The sequence below is a fragment of the Schistocerca nitens genome, chromosome 8 (assembly GCF_023898315.1).
Source record: "Schistocerca nitens isolate TAMUIC-IGC-003100 chromosome 8, iqSchNite1.1, whole genome shotgun sequence".
Lineage (NCBI taxonomy): Eukaryota > Metazoa > Arthropoda > Insecta > Orthoptera > Acrididae > Schistocerca > Schistocerca nitens.
The window spans coordinates 83,575,498-83,589,978 of record NC_064621.1 but is presented as its reverse complement, the minus strand read 5'-3'; positions in this window follow the sequence as shown (position 1 = coordinate 83,589,978).

The window sequence follows — 14,481 nt, the reverse complement described above, 5'->3', positions numbered from 1 at the left end:
TGATTTTTTCATGTATGGTAGTGTTCTTTCAGAAAGAGCAGACACGACACATATACTAACATTGCCTTGACGGCAATCAATAATCGTTGAGTGCAGATGGACTCTTCGTCCGATATCTTGCGGTAATCAGCGTGAGACTGCGAGCAATGAGGGCAACGGATAGAGGGTGCTACGTATGTAGTGTGCGACCAGCTGGGACTTTCGGATGAACGTGAAGCGTGCTCGGATAGCCGAAGCGCTGCAACCGCTCGCGTAAAGCTGGAAATATGGGTTCCAGTCCCGCTCCAGCATAAATTTTCACTTGATGTCACTGAAATCATTTCAATACCTGGTTACTGCTGAAGTCGGAATTTTAATTTCGTCATGTTTTGTGATTATTACGGACATGGCGCTTACATAACTGTTTAAAACAAAAATCCTACGTCAAGATGACAAATTTTGTTTACTGATTACATACTTCAGCTCGTTACCAATACATCTTATGATCAATATAAAATATTTAGTGTGCGACAGTCATTATACATCGTCGTATTGCTTAGAGTCAAATGAAAAATCCTAGTTGGTTATGTAAACTGAAAAAGTTGACCACTAATCAAGTGTTGTTACAGTGTCCATTGTGCCACATATATGTACAAACGATCGACAGCAATGATAGTTGCATCGTCCATGAATGGATGTAAACAAGGAATCATTTCTGACTTTCACATCATGAGGAAGCAAGGGGCTGTGCGACAGCTGTCAGCCAGCTGGCCAACTGTAACTATATAATGGGCGTCACACATTGAACAACATTTCAGATTGATCTGAAGGTGGCATGGTAATGAGGCAAAACCGGTAGTCAGTAAAGAAAATTTGCTATCTTGAGGTGAGATTTTTATTCGCACGTTTTAAATCAACAATCCCGTATCTCCACTCACTGACAATGTCACGGACTTGGTATATGGTACGGTGTAATGACGTGTTACACAAACTCGTAATTATCAGATGCCCATTTGATGTGTGTGTTTAGGTACTACATGGTAATCGCCATGCCGCACAGCTTTTGTATAGGCACTTAACTTCAATGTCTTGGCAAGAGGAAGTATGATGCAAGTGACGGTCGCCATATGGAGCAAGGAACGTTCAAACCTGATTCCTCAACTAAAGAACGTTTAGAAATACGAGAACACCGCGGCATGAGAGAGTTATTCATACAATTCACAACGAGCCCAGTGTCATCATAAGAGAGGTAGATGCGACAAACAACCTTAGTGACGTGAGTGACCTTTGAATGTCACACGACAACTTGCTGTGGCCATACTGTTAATAGCATCTAGCTAGGTAACGCAGTGGTGAGGACTCGACTCGTATTATAGAACCTGGTGGTTCAAGGTCACTTACGACTGTCCCAATTTTTGTTCTTCGTTATGTCCCTAAACTGATGTGGGGATAGTTGGTTTGCATGGGCATGAACGATTTCGTTCCCCACGTTCCACCAACGCACGCATGTGTGTTCTCTCCAATGACTATGTACGAGGGCAGTTCAATAAGTAATGCAACACATTTTTTTTCTGAAACAGGGGTTGTTTTATTCAGCATTGAAATACACCAGGTTATTCCCCAATCTTTTAGCTACATAACACTATTTTTCAACGTAATCTCCATTCAATGCTACGGCCTTACGCCACCTTGAAATGAGGGCCTGTATGCCTGCGCGGTACCATTCCACTGGTCGATGTCGGAGCCAACGTCGTACTGCATCAATAACTTCTTCATCATCCGCGTAGTGCGTCCCACGGATTGCGTCCTTCATTGGGCCAAACATATGGAAATCCGACGGTGCGAGATCGGGGCTGTAGTGTGCATGAGGAAGAACAGTCCACTGAAGTTTTGTGAGCTCCTCTCGGGTGCGAAGACTTGTGTGAGGTCTTGCGTTGTAATGAAGAAGGAGAAGTTCGTTCTGATTTTTGTGCCTACGAACACGCTGAAGTCGTTTCTTCAGAGTTGATCGTTTGACCATGGGGAAGGACATCGAACAGAATAACCCCTTCAGCGTCCCAGAAGACTGTAACCATGACTTTACCAGCTGAGGGTATGGCTTTAAACTTTTTCTTGGTAGGGGAGTGGGTGTGGCGCCACTCCATTGATTGCCGTTTTGTTTCAGGTTCGAAGTGATGAACCCGTGTTTCATCGCCTGTAACAATCTTTGACAAGAAATTGTCACCCTCAGCCACATGACGAGCAAGCAATTCCGCACAGATGGTTCTCCTTTGCTCTTTATGGTGTTCGGTTAGACAACGAGGGACCCATCGGGAACAAACCTTTGAATATCCCAACTGGTGAACAATTGTGACAGCACTACCAACAGAGATGTCAAGTTGAGCACTGAGTTGTTTGATGGTGATCCGTCGATCATCTCGAACGAGTGTGTTCGCACGCTCCGCCATTGCAGGAGTCACAGCTGTGCACGGCCGGCCCGCACACGGGAGATCAGACAGTCTTGCTTGACCTTGCGGCGATGATGACACACGCTTTGCCCAACGACTCACCGTGCTTTTGTCCACTGCCAGATAACCGTAGACATTCTGCAAGCGCCTATGAATATCTGAGATGCCCTGGTTTTCCGCCAAAAGAAACTCGATCACTGCCCGTTGTTTGTAACGCACATCCGTTACAGACGTCATTTTAAGAGCTCCGTACAGCGCTGCCAACTGTCGGAAGTCAATGAAACTATACGAGACGAAGCGGGAATGTTTGAAAATATTCCACAAGAAATTTCCGGTTTTTTCAACCAAAATTGGCCGAGAAAAAAAAAATGTGTTGCATTACTTATTGAACTGCCCTCGTATGTAAACAACCTGCTGGATAAAGTCGGAAGATACTGTACATGAGGCGTTTGACCATCGAATAGACTCCCTTATGGATGACATAGTAATTAGCATCTCTTGCATAGAGGAACAACTGAAGGAACTGAAGACAAATAAGTGATCAGGTTCGGATGGAACCCCAGTTCGGTATTTCAAAGGGTACTCTACGGCGTTGGCCCCTTACTTAGCTTGCATTTATCGCCAATCTCTCGCCCAGCGCAAAGTCCCAAGCGACTGGAAAAACGCGTATGACTAGAAGGGTAAAAGAACGGACCACAGAATTACAGTCCAATATCTCTTACATCGTTTTGCTGCAGAATCTTTGAACATATTCTCAGTTCGTTCTTAGATCGTGAAGTTTTTGCCTATGAGTCAACATGGTTTCAGAAAGCGCCGCTCGTGCGGAATTCAGCTTGCCATATTCTCACATGATGTACTGCGAACTCTGGATAAAAGGCAACAGGCAGATTCCATATTTCTAAATTTCCGGAAAGTATCCGACACTGTGCCCCATTACAGGCGAGAGCGCATGGAATAGGTTCACAGATATGTGTGACTTCTTAAGCTATAGAACCTAGTATGTTGTCTTCGACGGTGAGTGTTCATCAGAGACAAGGGTACCGTCAGGAGTGCCACAATGAAGTGTGGCAGGACCACTGTTGTTCTCTGTATACATAAATGATTTGGCGGACAGGGTGAGCAGCAATTTACGGCGGTTTGCTGATGATGCTGTGCCGTACGGTGAGGTGTCGAAGTTGAATGACTGCAGGAAGATACAAGATGATTTAGACAAAATTTCTGGTTGGTGTGATGAACGGCAGTCAGCTCTAAATACAGAAAAAATGTAGGTTAATGGGGATGAGAAGAAAAACAAACCCTTTATGTTCTGATACAGCATTAGTAGTGTCCCTCTAGACACGGTCACGTCGTTTAAATATATGGGCTTAACATTGCAAAGCAATATTAAATGGAACGAGCACGTGAGGATTGAAGTAGAACAGGCGCATGGTCGACTTTGGTTTATGGGGAGAATTCTAGGGAAGTTTAGTTCATCTGTAAAGGAGACCTCACGTAGCCCGTTAGTCCGATCTGTTTTTGAGCACTGTTAGAGAATTTGGGATCCGCACCAGGTAGGATTAAAGGAAGACGTCGAGGCAATTCAGAGGCAGGCTGCTAGAGTTGTTACTGGTACGTTAGAAGAACACGTAAGTGTTACGGAGATGCTTCGGGAACTCAAATGGGAGTCTCTGGAGGGAAGGATACGTTGTTTTAGAGGAACGCTACTGAGAAAATTTAGAGAATCGGCGTTTGAAGCTAACTGCAGAAGGATTCTGTTATCTTCAACATACATTGAGCGTAAGGGCCACGAAGACAAGATATGAGAAATTAGGCCTGATATGGAGGCAGGAAAGGAAATGAGTAGTATTGATACGGGGTACCCTTCGCCACGCGCCGTAAGGTGGGTTGCGAAGAATCGATGTAGATGTGGACGTATATGGCGTTGTCGTATACAGAGTAATCTCAACGGTAGAAAATTTTAGCGAAATGCAGGAGCACCTTGTAAGCCAGAGAATTTTCTGAGACACATAAAACATATGAAGAAACTTCAACAGTTATCCAGTCAGATCACACACAAAGGAAGTGTGCTTAGTTAAATAATAATCAAGTTTCCAATCGCGTATTCATACTGCGTACGTAATCACAATTTCAATGATAGAATGAAAAGTCAGTCAAATTAATAGGGCAATTTAGACATTGACATCAGTTTTCCCCAGCCAACGGGAATCGCCAGTGGATTGCTGGGAATCATTTTTCATGTTCACCAATCAATTAAATTAGAAAAGCCATACAATGGCAAAAATCAGTCAAGTTTCCGGTCATCACGTTCAAATTTTCTCTGCAGACACGCGGAGACAACAGTTTCTCCCGTTTTCGTTGTCCTGGCACCACAACAGGTTACCCAACTTAAACGCCATGAGGTCGAGCCGTCACGTCGCCCTGATGCAGCAGGGTCTGTCTACACTGCCGTTCGCACTAAAGTTGGAACTTTTCTTCACTCGGAGGAGATGCTGCATCAGAGTTTAAAAAACCACGGACAGATGTTTTCTGACCACCATTCGGTTGCTGATCTTAGAAGTTATCACTTCGTTACTGGAAAAAGCGTAGGAAGCACCGCCATTTTATTGTACATTAGCTGGCTTCCATCACATTGGAATCAGCGTTGTGTGGTGTCAGTCAGTTTTAGTTAGGATGCATCGCGACAGAATGCTTGTGGCTACTGAGCCGCGCTCCTCCCACCTATGCGTTTTAGTGAACTTCGCTGTCTATCTGTGTTTGGTTTCCCGCCCTTGTTGCGGTTCTTCTTCCTTATATGTGTGGCACCAGCGATGTGTATCGATATTTGCACAGTGTACCATCTTTGGTTTTGCGCATATAGTTTCCGGCTAGGGGGTCTGCAGGCAGTCGGTCGGTTCTTGCGGACCACGGAAGTGATCTCCGCGCGGTGCAGTCGGCTGGGTTCGCTGGCGGTCCCTGAGCAGTGTCGGAACGTGAGTGGAGCTGTCCGATCGCTACGAGCTTCGTGGTTCACCGACCCAGGACGTCCAAGTTGAGTAGTGGTTTCAACTACCCAAGCCACGTCCATTTATGTTGTGTGGTTCGTTTCAGTGGTTCGCTGTTGGGGAGGTTTACCTGTGAGCAACACTGAGTGTTTCTATTGCTGAAATTTAGCCGCCATGCGGTGCAATTAACTATATTGATTGACTACAATTCAAGTGCACCAGCGGAATTTTCTGCCTTGTGGCCGGTAGTGTTTTGGTTACCTGCCCTGGCCACTAACGTAATTTCAGGCAGCGTCCTTTCCTCGCCTGTTGTCGCTGTCCAACATGGTGTGTGGTTTTGACAGCTTAATACATATTTCACTGTGGATAATCACGTTCGTAACTTTTTGTGTTTGAGTTCTCATGTACCGATTGGTGGCAAGCAAGTCGTTTCGTCGATCGGGCCGTGGCTGCCCTCTGGTTGGGTTCCGACGGATCAAGTGTAGTTGGACTCACCACCTGTCTCGCCTAAGTGAACGAGGGCAGACCGACCTCCCTGGAGGCTTCTGAGTGCCGTTTTCTTTATTGTCCTTCTCACCGGTGGTTAATTGTCTGTTTATAATCTAACAGAGCCAATGATTTAAAAGGTTCTTGCTTTTACTGGATTTTATGTATTTTTTAATTTTGGGAAATCAATTGTGCGCCTTTAGCCACTTAAATCCTTATTCTAAAAAACATTACGGCCTTCTTCCTTTGAAAGGTTATGGTAATTTATTTTAAAATCTTGAAAATTTTACTGTGGGCCCTCAGCCGTTTGTATTGCATCTTGTTTGTTCGTCCATTCACCCTTGCCGTGTGGCCGTGCGGTTCTAGGCGCTTCAGTGTGGAACCGCGTGACCGCTACGGTCGCAGGTTCGAATCCTGCTTCGGGCATGGATGTGTGATGTCCTTAGGTTAGTTAGGTTTAAGTAGTTCTAAGTTCTAGGGGACTGATGACCATAGATGTTAAGTCCCATAGTGCTCAGAGCCATTTGAGCCATCACCCTTGCCTTGAGGCTTTCAGCCTCGCTGTGTATAAATATATATTAATTATTTTATTGCAAATTTTAACTGCATGTTTTTACCACTTGAGATTTATCTTGTTGCTTTAAGATTTCTTATTTGGAGGCCTTCAGCCGTGAAGTAGCTGCCTCTTTGAAACTCGTAGTTCTAAAGGTTCGGCTATGTGCCGTTTTGGTTTAAAGGTGTTATTAAATTACAATAAATTACAATTTTGAGTGAACATGACAGACACCTTATTTCGCCCTTTCCACAATCCTAACGCCTGTTCTGCCCAGCGGGTTTAGCGGACGTTTCAGTTACTTCGGCCGTTTTTATTACGCTATTGTCCCACTTGACTGCGAGCATCGGTACCAGATTTCAAAAAATGGTTCAAATGGCTCTGAGCACTATGGGACTTAACATCTATGGTCATCAGTCCCCTAGAACTTAGAACTACTTAAACCTAACTAACCTAAGGACATCACACAACACCCAGCCATCACGAGGCAGAGAAAATCCCTGACCCCGCCGGGAATCGAACCCGGGAACCCGGGCGTGGGAAGCGAGAACGCTACCGCACGACCACGAGATGCGGGCAGTACCAGATTTCCCATCAGTACTGACGTAGTAAGGATTGTCACGCTACCCCTGTCTTTACGTTCGTACCCGTTACTGTTCACGAACAACCACCTTCCTTCGTGGTTATTTGCCGCCAAGAGCTTATCTATGTTCCAGAAACACCAATCTTTAGGGAGTGGATGACGTATCATTCGTTTCTTGTAGTTTTGCTGTTGTGACCAGTGGAAACTACCTTCGTCCGGCTATAACTATGGGTTCTTTTATTGCTATGGGAGAAGGCTCATCAAACTAGCAAGCATGAAATATTAGTTAACTTTATTGCATCAATAAATAACAGATTCACTTTGAAATACTTCTTCGCCACACGACTGTTGGATAATTTACAGCTGTCACTGATAAGCAAAGCATTACTTGATGCACTTATTAACTAACTAATATAAAAATTCCCGGCAAATCAAAACTGAGGGCCAGACCAATACTCGAACTTGGGACCTTTGTTTTTCGCAACCAAGTACTCTACTACCTGCGCTACCGAAGAACGGCTTACAGCTCTTCCTCACAGCTTTACTTCCGCCAGTACCTCATCTCCTACGTTTCAGATTTCACAGAAGCTCTCCTGTAGAGCACATGGCCGCCAAAGACAAAGGTCCCGAGTTCGAGTCTGTCCGGCATACAGTTTTAATCTCCCAGGAAGTTCCCTATCAGTGCACACTCCGTTGCAGAAGGAAAATCTCATTCTGGAAACATCTCCCAGCCTATTGTTAAGCCATGTTGCCGCAGTATCCAGGAGTGATAGTCTTGCAAGTTTCACAGCACACCTTCTGGGAAGTTTGGGACGTGGGAGATGAGAATCCTGCGGAAGTAAAGCTGTGAGGAAGGGTCGTGGATCGCGCTTGGGTCGCTCAGTCAGTCTGCCTCTGGCAGAGGAACAGAACGGACACGCTAGTGTTCCCGTGAGCGGAGCGGGAGATCGCCTTGTTAACGTCCTGACGGTCGTTGCTCACGTGCCGACTTAGCGTCTACGACACGTGGCTAACCGTTACCGTAAATCTGCACTCCGATTTACTCACTGTGACGATCATACCTGACCCAAACGACTCGAGGTGGAGCATTTACTGCGAGATGAAGTCAAGATCCTAACGACGAACATCATAGGAATACACTTGTCGGTCGTGGACAACACAGTCTGTACTAAAATCATTAACGACGACGCTTGCGAACGTATCCCGCGCGAGACAAGCAGGGACTCCGCTTCTGTCATGCTGACGGCATTGTCGGGATACATTGGAAATTTGTGGTAAGGAATATGGGAGCAAACTGCTGAGGTCATCGGTCCCTGGGCTTACACACTACTTGAACTAACTTAAACTAACTTACGCTAAGGACGACACACACACATACACACACATGCCCGAGGGAGGACTCGAACCTCTGACGGGGGGAGCCGCGCGAACCGTGACAAGACGCCCCGACCGCGCGGCTAGCAATGTCGGGGTTGTAACCGTCGACAACTCAGTCTTAGGCATGCGTGCACGGAAGTGTGTTTTTTAACACAAACCTACGTGTTTTTAAATGGAACCCCGTTAGTTTTGTTAGCACATCTGAACATATAAACAAATACGTAATCAGTGCCGTTTGTTGCATTGTAAAATGTTAATTACATCCGGAGATATTGTAACCTTAAGTTAGCACTTGATTACCACTCCGCCGCTGTTCGATCGTGTGTATCGGAGAGCACCGAATTACGTAGGGATCCAAAGGGAACGGTGATGGACCTCAGATACAGAAGAGACTGGAACAGCACATTACGTCCACATGCTAACACCTTTTTATTGGTCTTTTTCACTGACGCACATGTACATTACCATGAGGGGTGAGGTACACGTACACACGTGGTTTCCAATTACGGCGTGGAATAGTGTGTCCCGACATCTCAGCCAATAGATGTTCAATGTGGCGGCCATCATTTGCTGCACACAATTGCAATCTCTGGCGTAACGAATGTCGTACACGCCGCAGTACATCTGGTGTAATGTCGCCGCAGGCTGCCACAACACGTTGTGTAAGTAGGCTGTTTAGGTTTTTTTATTGGTAACACCACCTCTGTATGATAATCACTGGCTGTGCTGTGTGCAGTCTGTGGCTGCTTTTCATTGTTGTAATACTTGCCATTGTAGTGTTAGGCAGCTGGCTGTGAACAGCGCGTAGCGTTGGGCAGTTGGAGGTGAGCCGCCAGCAGTGGTGGATGTGGGGAGAGAGATGGCGGAGCTTTGAAATTTGTCATGAACTGCTATATTTATAAATGATGATATCAAGGTAAATACATTGTTTGTTCTCTATTAATATCTTTCATTTGCTAACTATCCCTATCAGTAGTTAGTGCCTTCCATAGTTTGAATCTTTTATTTAGCTGGCAGTAGTGGCGCTCGCTGTACTGCAGTAGCTTGAGCAGCGAAGATTTTTGTGAGGTAAATGATTTGTGAAAGGTATAGTTTAATGTTAGTCAGGGCCATTCTTTTGTAGGGAATTTTGAAAGTCAGATTGCGTTGCGCTAACAAAAATATTGTGCGTCAGTTTAAGCACAGTGATGTATAATTTTTCTAAAAGGGGACGTTTCATATGGCGACCCTTAGCCGAGGATACCTCACTGGAATCTTCTGATTTTTTTCTTGTAGTTTGTGTAATTAGTGTAGCTTTTGTTTATTGCTAGCACGTAATTGTAGAGAAAATCTCCTTTGTAGTTGCAGTCTTTCATTGTTGTACAGTAAAACAGTTGTGGCATGCATGTAGATTTGCACCAAGTATTTCGCAGCTGCAATTAACTAGATATTATTTTCAGTGTTATGTTAATGTGTTCTCTTATTTTTGTTCTTCAAATTGTGTTTTTCTGTGTTGTCGTGTGAAATACTGTGACAATAATGGCGTGTGAAAAACGTAATACTAGGCTCCAAACTAAATTGAGAAATGACAGTGAAGACGAAAGCAGTGTGTTAGCGCCGCAGAGTAATGAATTAACTAATGTTCAAAGTAATAATTTGGTAATTGTGCATAGGGAAATGGAGCGAGCGGCAAACAATGGCGTAGACAGTGAAACAATTAGTGAGCAGGGAAGCATTATCGATCGGTCGGTGGGCAACAGCTCGCCTCAGGAATCCGAAATGACAGGACACAATTTCGCAAATACTGTAGATTCAGGTTTTGGGTCATCACCGTGTTCTCAAATAAGTCAAAACACATTTTCTGCTTGTCAAAATGTGAATGTTGCCGGTGCAAATGCACTGCCGAAAAGTGTAGAGAAACAGATTCCAGACACTAACACATTATTATTGCAATTAATGCAGCAAATGAAACAAAATCAGAGTCAAACACAGCAACAATTAGACGCAATGGGACAAAATCTTCAAAAGTTAGACACAACGCTTGAACAAAATCAGAAACAAATGGGACAAAATCTTCAAAAGTTAGACTCATTGGAGCAAACTCTTGAACAAACACGTGAGGATTTAACTAATGAGTTACATCACATTGAATCGAAATGTCAAAAAGTCTGTAATGACGTAAAAACACAAATTTGTGAGCATTTCCAACCTATTTTTTCGCGTCAAGAAAATGCACTACAGAATCACGAAGCAGCCATAAAAGAACTGCAAACTACTGTTCACGAAAATCATGAGACCTTGCAAGCTAAATTTGACTCAGTTGCATCTACCGATTCGGTTACGCAACTTGCAAAAACTCAGGAAAACTTAAAGGACACAGTAGATACTCTGAAACTTGGTTCAGAAAAACACACTGAGGAAATAAGTACACTATCGGAGAAAGTAGCCGAACTTTCGGATCAGTTCACTAACTTATTTACGAAGGTAGATGATAATCTGAACGACACAAAACCGGTAGTCTTTAATGACACAGAAGAGAGCGAACAAATTAGGAAACTGAAACAAAATCTGAATCAAATTAATACGCAACACCAAAGAGAAATCCGCGAAGTACAAGATCAGCTGACACAGGTAATACAAGGATTACGTATTTCAGAGGACACTCGCGCCCCAACACGAGAAGAGGGACTTAGAAATACGGAAAAGACGCAAAATAATAACACAGGGCATTTCGGAAGTTATGAAAGAAACTGGCAATGTGCACCGAATTTTGAGATGGAACGGCCGACACGACCTAACAATGACCGATATGCGACTCGCCGACATGATGATTTTGACTATAAGCTGTTCATTACTACACGTAAATTTAAAACATTTAAGAATTCTGCCAACGACATTCATCCACAAGCATAGCTCCATCAATTCTCTCATTGTTTTCCTCCCAACTGGTCGTTAGAACACAGATTAGAATTTATGTGTGGCTACTTAGAGAATGAACCAGCTGTAAGAATGCGATCGGTCATTCACGATTGCCACAGTGAAGGAGAATTTTACCATGCCTTCCTCTCAGCATATTGGTCTCAAGCCACACAAGACCGAGTAAAACATAGCATCATAATGATGAAACGTTTCGAACAATCTGAATTTTCCAGTATTATGAAATATTTTGAAGACATGTTGCATAAGAATCAATATCTTTCAAACCCATACAGCCCCTCAGAACTCATCCGAATTTGCTTAATGAAACTGCCTGAACATTTACGACATATTATTTTAGCAGGACGTTGCAAAGACGACATTGAAGCTTTTCAGGGACTGTTACAAGAACTGGAAATCGACACCGACAATCGCGGAACGCGAGAACAGGAGCACAACAATTACAGGTCACATCCGTCACAATTCCGTGACGACAGAAATAATAACTGGACACGACAAGGCTATTCTTACAACGCAAATCGTGACCAAAACAGACACCACCCGTATGACAACCGTTGGCAGAGTAAAAATAATTACAGAGAAAGATCGCATTTCCATAGTAATGACTATCACAGAGACAATGAGAGAAACAGACATTATGGGAACCAGAACTATTATTATCAAGGGAGACAGAATACTTTCAGACGCAACAGTTCAGCGCGCAGTTACGATTCAGGGAGAAATTCTCCACCACATGACCGACAAACAAGAAACTATGAAGTGAGTCTTCAGGTTTTCGCGGCGCAATGACTGCTCCATTAAGTTTCGGGAATGCAGCCGCATGTATTCTGCTTCTTCTTCTAATATTTCGGCTGTATACCTTTCAGCCATCTTCAGAGAGAGCCGTACGACTGACGCTCCAGCGCTCGCTCCATCCTTTTAAACTCGCGGACCGCGCCACTGCGCATGCGGCCACAGATAAACAAGGCGCCAGTGATGTTGATTGGCGGCAAAGACGTACAATATGCATGAGTTACGTCTGTGACTGCGCATTCGATCCATGCTGGGAGGTCGATATATTACTGGGAGCTGAACTGTAGCGACGTCTTTGTAAGTTCAATATTGAAAGTGCCGGATTCCATGATTTATCTAATGTGAAACCGCTGTCTCTATTAATTAAATTCTTTGTCAAGCGGATTTCAATGGCCTCTTTTACTACGGAGTCCCAGAAAGATGAAACAGAAGCCAGAATTTCGACATTTTCATATACCATAGAGTGACCAGAATCAATACAATGCTCTGCCACAGCCGATTTACTGGGTTGTAAGAGCCGAGTGTACCTGCGATGTTCCGTACACCTCTCTTGGACTGTACGATTCGTTTGTCCGATGTATGAAAGGCCACATTCACATGGTATCTTGTAAACTCCAGGCTTGCGGAGTAGTAAGTCATCTTTAACGGAACCCAGGAGTGCAGCCGTCTTCGCCGGTGGACGAAAAATCACTTTTACTTTATGTTTAGTGAGGATCCGTCCTATTTTGGATGAAAGGCTTCCCACATACGGCAGGAAAGCCATGGATTTAAATGTTTCCTCATCTTCTGCATTCCTTATGGACACCTTAGGTTTTATTTGTAGTGCCTTACGTATCTGTTGTGGAGAATACCCGTTGTCCTCAAAAACTCTCTTCAGATGTAAAAGTTCGTCTTTTAAACTACTTTCATCAGATATGACGTGTGCTCGGTGTACCAAAGTTCTTAGAACACTACTCGTCTGCGAAGGATGGTGACAGCTATTTGCATGTAAATATAAGTCCGTATGGGTCGGTTTCCGATATACTGCATGACCCAAAGTGCCATCTTCTTTGCGCCGAACCAAGACATCCAAAAATGGAAGACATCCCTCCTTTTCCACTTCCATTGTGAACTGAATTTGTCCATGGATAAATCCATTTGTCCATAGATAAATCATGGAATCCGGCACTTTCAATATTGAATTTACAAAGACGTCGCTACAGTTCAGCTCCCAGTAATATATCGACCTCCCAGCATGGATCGAATGCGCAGTCACAGACGTAACTCATGCATATTGTACGTCTTTGCCGCCAATCAACATCACTGGCGCCTTGTTTATCTGTGGCCGCATGCGCAGTGGCGCGGTCCGCGAGTTTAAAAGGATGGAGCGAGCGCTGGAGCGTCAGTCGTACGGCTCTCTCTGAAGATGGCTGAAAGGTATACAGCCGAAATATTAGAAGAAGAAGCAGAATACATGCGGCTGCATTCCCGAAACTTAATGGAGCAAGAAACTATGAAATCTACCGACATGACGACAGACGAGATAATCATAACGACAGACCTGAATTTCATCAGAACTGGCGGGATTCAAACAGAGCAGGGCATTTTCGACAACGTGAATTTGTAGAAGTTAGGTCTCCAAATCCCAGTAACGACGCGCGCCAACAAAGAGACAGACAATGACTCGCACAGCAGGCAGCCGCGTGCGCCCGCTGGCTCCGAGAAAAATAACATAAGACGCTAGCCTTGAGAATAATTTTAGCATTCTTTACCGACGTATACCGCATGATAATTACGTTCAAGTTGAAACTCTGAGTACTGTGAAGAGTAAAGGTTTACACCAAATTTCACATGTAAAACCGTTTATTGAAAGATAATCTGCTTTATAACTTAGTCTTTGCCATACAATGTTTCATTTCACGTTACTAGTATGCTTTTTCAGACTTAAGAAACTGTTACCATGCAACAATGTTTGAAGTTAAATATCCAGTCAAGAACCAAGGGAACATTTTTAAACAGATATTACGAATGTATTGTTATAGTGAACAGACGACACAGTGTTGTATTTGTACATTCTTGCTTGTTAGTTGCACGATTACGTAACGACTATCAGGCTTAAATACTTAGGACACATACTGGTACTGCTAATGAGATTTTAATGCAACATTTTGATTTAGTTGAAAATACATTCTGGGTTTAAAGTACTTTCTGTGAGATACCAGATGACACAGAGGTTAGTTTATGTGACAGCTACACGATTTTATCACGACGCTACTAATGAGTGACAATTTACAATGTTGCTTTTGCGGTGTATCTGTTTTATATTTGCACAGTTTTCTGAATTCTTTTGGAAAGAAAAACATGTTTTATTAGTAACTTTTGTGGTAT